At 44.4% G+C, this 10,258-nt stretch overlaps 1 pseudogene; it reads left to right on the top strand.

Moving 5' to 3' along the window:
* The first annotated feature begins 2,587 nt into the window (after positions 1 to 2,587).
* On the top strand, positions 2,588 to 10,040 carry LOC109481712 (annotated as a pseudogene).
* The last annotated feature ends 218 nt before the right edge of the window (positions 10,041 to 10,258 follow it).

Genomic DNA, 10,258 nt, shown 5'->3' with positions numbered 1-10,258 from the left:
GCCATGATATTCTGTATGATGGCAACTGCTAGCATGGGTTATATATTGTGGCAATTGACTATTTCGTTTCGGTTTCAGATACATTTCTTTTCGTAAGAACGAATGATATCACACTCCTTTATGATTGATAAGCACGGAGCCCATCCTGATTTATTGGTGAAGTTATCAGAGGGAACTAGCGGTTGTAACTCCGTCCCAGGAGCCCACTTTCACATTAGGCCACACCAGGCAAGTAGATTTTATGGAAGACGTCCGCTCGCGCATTGATTTTGGCCTGTTCCTAGAAAAAAAAGAAATTCCGCTTCCTGTAACTATGACCAAAGAGTCACGACAGTGCCACAAATCATTAGGTTGACGTGAAACCCGTAATGGGTAAAGAGCACATGCTTTGTTTCTGCAGGCCTGCAAAAATGTGATGAAAGAAACAGGACAGGACGATAACTGCTGTTCCACCTGATTCATTGCTTTTTTGATGATGAATAAAAGACTTCTTGCTTGTTACACTGTGTCACCTCATTCAATTTGTGTCCTAACATTTGTCGTCTTTTAGTTTATTTCTAATCTAGGCATCTTGTTTTTCAGGGCCTTTCTTGTTTTTTTGCCCTCTCGCATTAGATTTAGGGTCTCCAAAGGACGTCATCCATAAATTTACTTGGTGTGGCCTAATACACCCACCTGCAGTCAATTACTGACATAGTGCGGTGGGAAAAACGATATTACCACATGATATCGTAATCTCTGCAATCGCTGCATTTGGATCTTGATATAAAACACCACCATCAATCACTTGATAAGAACCAACAACTTTTACTATGTGAAGTATGGGACATATCTATACTTCTGATACCATAACCATAATGCTACAAGGAGGGCCAAGAGCATGAAAAACAATTTCAAGCGCATCCCTGGTGAACAGTGTCACACTTTTACGCCCACCTGCCCCTAATTATCGGCAGACAGAACGTAGGCGTATTTCTGTAAAGAATGGTTGGATTTCACAGCCAATTATTTCTTCCAAAGTATTCTTATCCATTTATCCATCCACCCATCCATCCATCCATCGATCCATCCATGCATGCATTTATGTATGTATATGTATACATGCATCCATCCATCCATCCATGTATGCATCCATCCATCCATCCATCAATCCATCCTCCCATCCATCCATCCATCCATCCATCCTCCCATCCATCCATCCATCCATCCATCCATCCATCCATCCATCCATCCATCAATCAATCAATCAATCAATCAATTAATCAATCAAGCTGACCATCCATCCATCCATCCATCCTCCCATCCATCCATCCATCCATGCATCCATCCATCAATCAATCAAGCTGTCCATCCATCCATCCATGCACCCATCCATCCATGCATCCATCCATCCATCAATCTATCCATTCATCTATTCATCCATCCATCCATCGATCCATCCATCCATCCATGCATCCATCCATCCATCCTCCATCCATCCATCCTCCATCCTCCGTCCATCCATCCATCAATACATACATACATACATACATCCTCCATCCATCCATCCATTCATCCCTTCTAGGATGGCCAGCAAATGAATGCAAAAACATAACCACTAACATCTGTTGTTGGCAACATCTAAAAAGTTTTCTCTCTAAAAAGTTTAGTGTCAAAATATTCTCTAGTTTGTAGCTAAATCTAAATCTGAGTCTCTCTAGGCAACAGTACTGCATCTTTCATAATCTGGCAAGATGTCGACTTTCTGACACTAAATGTATAAGGTCCGACACTGGTAACGCAGGCAGTCTATTTGTAGCACGCACACCCTGTACAAACAAGTCTCTTGAACATTAGACATGTTGGAGCACCGACCACATTTTTCAAGGAGGTTGGAGATACACCGACTCCCGTGCCCTGACAGGGACCTGAGGGTCCTGAAATAGATCACACAAATCGATGCGAGCACGCCGCCACGTCGTGCGTGATTACAGACGGAACGTGCTGGGCCAGAAGGCGACTTCGTAATAAAGGGATTCCGAAAAGGATCAGCAAGGTTTATAACAGCGTAAAGTCAGATGCACTCCCAGTGCTATTCCAGTTTGAAACACTTTTTCTGAAAAGAACAGATTTTGTATAGTGAGAAGGATCCCTTTGCGTCATATGATTCTTTCTAGAGTGCGTGTGCCAAATATGTGACACGTATTTTAACGTATATGTCTGCGTCCTGACTGTGCTTGAAAGTTTGAAAGTTGTGAATATACTCCAGACCGTCTGCGTCGAGAACTCTATTCAGGTTGGAAGTGTGATAGCTTTTTTTGTATAGAATGACCCCTAGTAACCCCAAAAATCAAACCTAGTGTCTGCGGCCTGTGACGTCTTTTATGACGTCCATTCTTCTCTGCCTGCCGACCGATCCATGTCCTAATATGGCATCGTGGCCAGACGAGAATTGGTGAGTCAGTAAAGACAGGCGCTTAGTGCCGGAAAGATGTCCGCCGCGTCTTTTCAGTCCGCTGACAATCGCCAATCAGATCCCGCGGTCTGCCAGACCAACCCAGCCCACTTACCCCACCAGCCATGGAAATTAGGCACGCACGTACTCGTGGTAGTCAGCTGATCACGGCTTTAAAAGACTGGCCAAGTGCGCCTGTAGGGCTGTAGGAGACGACGGACGACACGGACGAGAACATGGCAGCCTTCTCCACAAGCTCCCTGGCCGGGGTGGTGGCCGCGGCGGCGCTGGCGCTGGTGATGATCGCTGGGCAGTCTCGGCGGACGCTGGTGCCTTGAGACTGCAGCCGCAGGTCGGCAGAGAACACACGGGGTAAGCCACAGTGACTGTCCGAACTTAATTTGTACACGGCGTGGTAGTTTTTTTCATGCATGATGCCAACAGGCAGAGAACACACTGGGTAAGCCCCCCAGCTCTTCGAACTTAAGTTCTATACCGCAGGGTAGTTTTTTAGCTACTGTCTAATTTGGACGCCGGCAATCCTTGACGAATGAAAGCCAGATAATTGCCGTCTAATTGCCGTCTTGTTTTTTTTTAACACTGGGAAAGCTTAAGTTGTTTGTGGACGTCATTTGTATATCGTAATGTTAATAGAGACTTGCATCAGAACCCAGACGCTTTAAGCGAAAAACTGCATCCACCGGCCGGCAAAGAACACACTGGGTAAGTAAGCCACAGCTCTTCGAACTTAATTTGTATACCGAATGGTAGTTTTTTTTTCATGCATGATGCCAACAGGCAGAGAACACACTGGGTAAGTCATAGCTGCTTGTGGATGTCATTTGTATACCGCACGGTAATGTTAATAAAGATTTGCATCAGAATCCAGACGCTTAAGCGAAAAACTGCATCCACAGGCCACAGAAAACACACTGGGTCAGATACTCTTTGTGACTGCCCGAACTTAATTTGTATAGCGGATGGTAATTTTTTAATGCATTCTTACACAGCTCTTAGCAACTGTCTAATCCCCATGGACGCTGGCAATACTTCGGCATTGACGAAAGAAAGGCAGATGATTGTTGTCTTCTTTTTTTAACCTAGCGAATACCGTCATTCAAAGTTTTGTGGGAGACGAAATAAAGGGACAAGCTAGTCGCTTGTGAAGATGTCGGCTCTGTAGCATCGTAATGTTATTTATAGAGTTATGAATCAGAATCCGGTTACAATCTGAGATTTTTGGATGGGAAAATAAAAGACGCTGGTTTGAGCAGAATGTAAGACTAAGAGGCACGCCTCAAACTAAGGGGACTAAAAGCCTACTGTTCTGTGGCCTTTGTAAGGGCAATCACTTCGTTACTGAATTCGCTTGAGTTAGCTAGTAACATTTGTTGTGCGATCGGTGAACGAAAAAGTCATTCTGGGATGTTGTACAAAATTAAAATGTCTTCTAACAGAAAAGATTGTCACATTGTCTTGTCGGCGGCTAGCTGGTTCTTGAAAGTGCTTGGAAATCCAACAGCATCAAAATCGCACAGAGAGCTACGACGAATGTGGCCGGCAGTTAATTGCCTGTTTCAACCCACATATTTATTTCACTGCCTTAGAACTTAGAACCCACCTTCCATCAATTCCACTTTTTTGACCGCGAGGAGTGGAGCTGGACCCAAAAGTAACTACCACTCCGCTAACAAGAGCATGTTTCATGTACAGACATGTGAATGTGACACGCCCACGCCTCGCCGCGCGAATCTAGCAGCGTTTCCAAGAACTCGGCTGAAATCAGGAAGCACGTTGACGGATCACCACCGAGTCGAACCCAGCACAGAGCGGCTATTAAAAAGCCGTTAGATGTCGGCTGCGATTTCAGAGCTCTTTACTCTAAGCGTAGTCGCCACTGACGGACGAGCGACGCGGTAACCAGAGGCGTACAGGTGCGAAAGATACCCTGCATAAGTCTGTCTGTCGCCTGGATAAGACAGCACACCTGTGGTAGTCTGCGACCAAATACATGGCCCAATCTGGACACAGCATGGAAAGACAGGGAAGCTTTCCAGCGTCTATACAGGAGAGGGCTGACATATGCATGATTTAAATTTGAAAAAAAAACCCTGCTTTTCCGTCAAATTTGGCCAAATATTTTAATTAATTATTTGATTTGTTGCCGGTCTTGATTTCGTAGAAGATGAAGTAGATTTTTTTAGATCTTAGTACCAGCAGAAAAAAAAAGAAATTTGATAGAACACCACGCATGCAGCCTTCTCTTGTTTCATAAGCTGGTTTGCTTTCCTAATCAGCTGTGTTAGACAGACGCAGAATTAAGTCGCCGCTGCTTTACACCGAATATCGCAACAAATCCCTCCCGTACGTCATCCAAACGCGTCGCGTTAGCCAGCTCTTTTCGGTACACTCTCCGGCATTAAAAACAAAGTGACGCCTCGTCAAATCATCCGCTAAAGTGATTCTGTGATTCTCACGGTGCGCCACTATATCCGTGATTACAGTTTAATTTGGCCTTTGATGTTTAAAGGCGCTGTAAGTCTCAATTGCTTTAGATTCTGACACGAAACTCCTTCGGCCTGGCTAAGTAGGCCGGTTACCAAACCTATTATAGCTCCCGATTCCTACAGCCTCGTCAGCTATAATAGGTTTAGTAATCAGGCTATCTGCTAAGACGCAAGTAAGAACGCAGGTGACCGGAAACAAAGCTGAGAGAACACGAATACACCGCCCCCTGCTTCCTCAGCACGGAACTCAGCTAATCTACCCAGTCCATTAGAATCTTTACACAGGATAAAACGGTGTATGTACATTACCGCAACGCTGGGCACTTACGCTTGGCCACGCCGAAGTTTCTTCTCCATAAAGACCAGCCGCGTGGAAGAATCTGACTAACACATACATGTCCGTACAGACCTCAGCAAAGGCATTAATTTTCTTTCGAAAGGCATTGCCTCTTTCGCAGCCAGCATGGAATAAATGAATCCCCCATAGTGGTGCTATTTATACCTGTAACCCCTAATAACCTTAGTTTTATTTTATCATGCTGCCAGAAGTCATGAATGCTTTTTTGCTGCAATCCTTAGTAAGAGTCATGTCTACACCGTCCAATGTAGTTGAGAAACTACAACTATGTACTGTACTCGTCTGTTTGCGACGGATCCTTATCAAACAGATAGGCCTATGGGCATTGTAAAACTTCTAACAAGACAAGCCAGCCGCAAAACACTTAAAAAAAGGAATGGTCATTCCCTAGACACACCACTTAAATCAGCTTCTATGCTGTCATCAAGTTATCCTGCTCATTACGGCAACTTGCCAACAGGCTGATCAAGAAATATGCTGTATCTTCTGTAAAGCAAACTGGTCAAAGCCGACTATTTCTTCCGTATTCGTATATATCAGTGAATGCAAAAACAGAACCACAACTGGTATTGGCAACATCGAAACGTTCCATTCAAAATCATCTTCTATGTTGTTCTCAAATCATACTGCTCGTTAAGACAGTTTGCCAACAGCCCGATCAAAAAATATACGGTATCTTCTTCCAAATTAAAAAAAAAATCTTGCTCTCTTCGTTCCCCACGCTCTACCCGATGTGACTGAGCTCAGCTGGCCAAAATGACCTGCAGGTCAGTTCATGTGACAGGCGGGAGACCTTACTGCCGTACCTGGGTTGGCAGTACTCTCCAAGCAGAGGTTGATGGTGGAAGATCGTTTCGTTTCATATGGCCCGTTTTTTTTGGCCACTATGTTGGTGGTGGTAGCGACAAAAAAGGGGCCATATATATAAAAAGCAAACGATCTTCCACCATCAACCTCTGCTCGGAGAGTAGGTAGGCGGCGCGTGGGTGTTTAATGGGGATTAATCACCTGTGGGGCGACAACAGAGCCTCCAAACAGCCGCGAAATCTCGTTAGGAGACCTGCCACTGTCGCTGATGAGACAGGGGAGCAATCGTGATAGTACAGGAAGGTCCCAAAACGCAAAACACACAATAAAACCACGTGTGTACATTTCTTAATAGACTTTACCTAGTAGGAATGTACCAGTGTTGGCTGCATCAGCAGAAAGAAAAATCAAATGTTAAAATAAAAACTGGGATTCTGGGATGTCATACAAAATTCATATATCCTGTAACGGTAAAGGCTGTCACATAGTCTTGTCGGCGGCTAGTAGGAGAGTGTTGACTGCATCAGCAGAGATCAACAGAAAAATTAAACGTTAAAGTAAAAACGTGTTAAATGTAACCTAAATAAGTGGTTTTGTACCAAGAGTACACCTTGATTGCATTCACATTGTGACTTTACGTTGGCTTGGGAATAACTAAAATACATTTCACTTAAACTAACGCCACCAGGTTGGCTTGTTTGATGAACAGTTGTCCTAGGATTTCAAATACTGTTCTATCAGCCGGCCACCTTAGTCACGACAGCATCACACACCCTTCAATATAAGTCACATACGACTTTTTGGATTCATGAATAGAAATACATTCCCCACTCATCAGCAGCTACAAAGCCACGCAAGTGAATCAACTAGTGGCTAATGTGCCAATGTTAAACCATGGAGTTGATTTTCTAACCCCATGCTTAAACACACGCGCACATGTCTGCTTGTTCATGAATTCTTTGCACTGAACATCAGCAATCCTGTGAGGAAAAACGCAAATCAACGGACGGCCTTCACATTAACAAAGTCATTTGGGCTCCAAATTTCACTTCAAAATAGATTCACCTAATTGCTGTACTTACTGGCGCATGACGGCCGTTTCGTCTTCTCTATCCACGCCCGGCATTTTAACGTTGTGAAAAAAGTGTTACGAATGCAATGAATCAGCCACAAGCTCCAACATTTCATCATCGTGTGCTAAAAGGCCGTCATCCAGGGTAGAACACCGTCTGCAGCTTTGATGAGCCCCTATTCAATTCTTTCCTCCCAACTTTGTGCTGTGTCAAGTTATCTATTCAACTTTACCCCAGTAAACTGTGCATTTGAAAGCAGCCTCAAAAACAGCATCTATTCATGTTTTTGTCAAAAGTCAAGAACTGTGCAGACAAAGAGTCACTCCGTGGCGTCAGAAAGCTAAAAGCTGCGCCATGCAGGTTATAACCCCTGCAGAGTAGTCAGTACTTTCAAGGATTCACACTTTAAAGACTAACAGACTAACACTTTGGGAACTCTGACCCTCTTTAACAAAAGACGCGTCAGGTTGGAAGATCTGGTGGGGAATACATTTATTGCCGTACAAAACCCGACGAAGATAGAAATCTTAAAGCCGATATTGGAGTGTATTTTATGCTATAATAATGCGATTTGAATTGACCCATTCGCCTGTGTGGGGACTTACCTACTTACTCACTAGCCTGACTTAACCGCAGTTCGCCCGACTAACCACAGACTTAGCCCTGGGCAGTGAGCGATTGTGTAACACAGACACCTCCTACACCTCCTGACGTCTACTGTTAATATGTTAAACCTGTATTCTCCATGGCGTGGGTATCAGGGAAGGTCGAGAACAGGCTTTCCGGCTGTGGAGCGTTAACGACCTTTCTCCCGGAGTCACAATACGCCTAAAGTTGTCACCCGTACATTCAACTTTATAGATAGTAGCGCTCTGAATAAACCAGGAAGGTGAAGGATCGAAGGTTTCTGAATCACTCTGTGAAATGATGGCACAGGAAGCAACTCAGGCTGTGACTAAAACTTAACGCTAGAAAGGCGCGGCATTGTCCCTTCTTCTGTGGCACCACTTCCGCTTAATGGTAGGAAAAGTGACCATTAAAAGACCATTTCCGGTCGTTTAAAGTGGCGGGAATAGCCTTGATCAAGAACCGGAATGTGCAGCCTGGCATAAAATCGATACATACGTGGCAAAGGTGTTGCCAATATGGATGTAAAGACGCCCACATGATCTGGATTGGTGACGATATCCGGTTTAGATTGTAGAACATAAAACATACACTGCCACTGTTTTAAATTCCTTAACGCCTGTTGGATACAGTAGATAAATTAAAGACCAGCAACTTGATTTACTTCCATACCTGTACGTCACCTGCACGTCTGAGGTTTAAAAAGGTTACGGATAAAGCAGCTAAAATCAATAAATTCCGCTGTCTTGCCTACAAAAGAAAAGGAAAACGTGGTTTTAAATGTTCCCTTTCTATGGTCAGTAAGGATCTTTAGAGAATCTATTTACTTACAAAAAGTGTTCAGAAATGATTTTTGTTGGCATTTTCGTGCGAACATAAAGAATTAAGAGTCTTAGAAAGCACGGATGTTTAGAGGGCGACGACCTTTCTGTTGCCCCGTGTCTGACGCACGTTACCATGGCAACGGTGCATTTAAGGATTATCCCTGTAGGCTAAGCACTCCTACCAGCCCCCCTGCAGGCAAGAAGTAGGTCTTGTAAATGTACAAAGGAATTAGATTTTGATCTCGCTTTGTGCGTCAAAGGTGGAATTAATCCCCTCTTTGTAGTAATCGGCTTGGACAAAATCGCGTCTAAGGATTTAGGGCAGCATTGTGGCATTTGCTCGTCTGCGGTCGCTTCCTGGACAACCGAGTTGGCGCTTCCTGCTGAGTTGATCTGGGGTTTGGATAGCCTCCACCTGGCCTTTCTACGGGAATACGGATCGTAGAATTCGGTAAAAGGGAGTTGGCAAAATTCGGCATAGAATTGGCCAACGGAGTCCGGCCGCGGGACAGTTGTTTCTTTCCCTCCGAAGCCAGTCAAACCTACAAGGCGGACAAACTTCCCTGGCAAATTTTCCTATATATAGCCAGCGTAGTTAGTCTGGTAGAGTGTAGGGTTTGGGCGTAAACTGGTCTCTGGCCAGTTCCGTGTATGGTCTGGTTAATGGACTGCCGTAGATTAGATCAAATTGCGCCGTATAGTTCAAGCCCTACTACTGGTAGATGCTTCAGTCTTTGATAGACATCTAAGCCGGTGGTCAAGGGGTTTAGGAGATCCCCTCTGTACCTACCGACAGCAGAAGGTTTCAGTGATGAAAGATGTCCCAAATCCCTTAATTTTTAAAACTTAAGTTCTAAACGTACAAGCTATGGCCATTTAAGATTGTCTATGGCCCAAATTTGTCTAATCAAGGAGCGTATATAGAAATATGTGCTCCTCGGTACACTTAAGAAATATTATTCAGAAATACATTTAATTTTGTGTTTTTTCTATTATTTCCAGATCTCCAAACTTCGACATGCTGTACCAGCCCCGGACCCAGGACACACAGGACAGCCTCCGCCGGCTCTACGACATTCTGCGACAGATCTACACCCCGATCCAACATGGCGGCCCCTTCGCTTCCGGGTCGAAGGTCAGACGGACGGGCATGACGGATGTGACGCTGCTAAACGACCGACACGGAGACCTGAACGAGCGCGCACGCGTGGCCTGGCTGCGCTTCCTGCTGGGAGGAATCGACCCCGACGCAAGCGAGGCCCTCAGCAGCGAAGACGAAGAATAAATCTTGCAAGAAAAACAAGCCAAAATTGATTCAAAATTTCTTGCCAAAGAAAAAAAAACAAGCCAGTACTGTTGCAGGGATGATTCAACATCTCCATCCAATGCCCCCCCCCCCCCAAAAAAAAATGCAAACTAAAATTCGATCGATCACTCTAATATATCGATCTCAAAATGAAAATCTGTTTGCAGTTTTTTTTCACTCCACTTCGAGAATTTTACGTCCAGCGTCCTCGGGAATTGTTGAATCATCGGCAACAAAGATCACACTAGATCTGAGTAGAGAATTATATAAGTGATATGCAGAATATCAGGAGTTTTGGAATTCTATATTTTCACCTTCCTCA

The sequence above is a fragment of the Branchiostoma belcheri genome, unplaced genomic scaffold (genome assembly GCF_001625305.1).
Source record: "Branchiostoma belcheri isolate BF01 breed outbred unplaced genomic scaffold, Haploidv18h27 scaffold57, whole genome shotgun sequence".
In the NCBI taxonomy this organism is placed as follows: domain Eukaryota; kingdom Metazoa; phylum Chordata; class Leptocardii; order Amphioxiformes; family Branchiostomatidae; genus Branchiostoma; species Branchiostoma belcheri.
The sequence above is the reverse complement of the archived record's forward strand: the minus strand, read 5'-3'. Positions and strand labels throughout refer to the sequence as shown.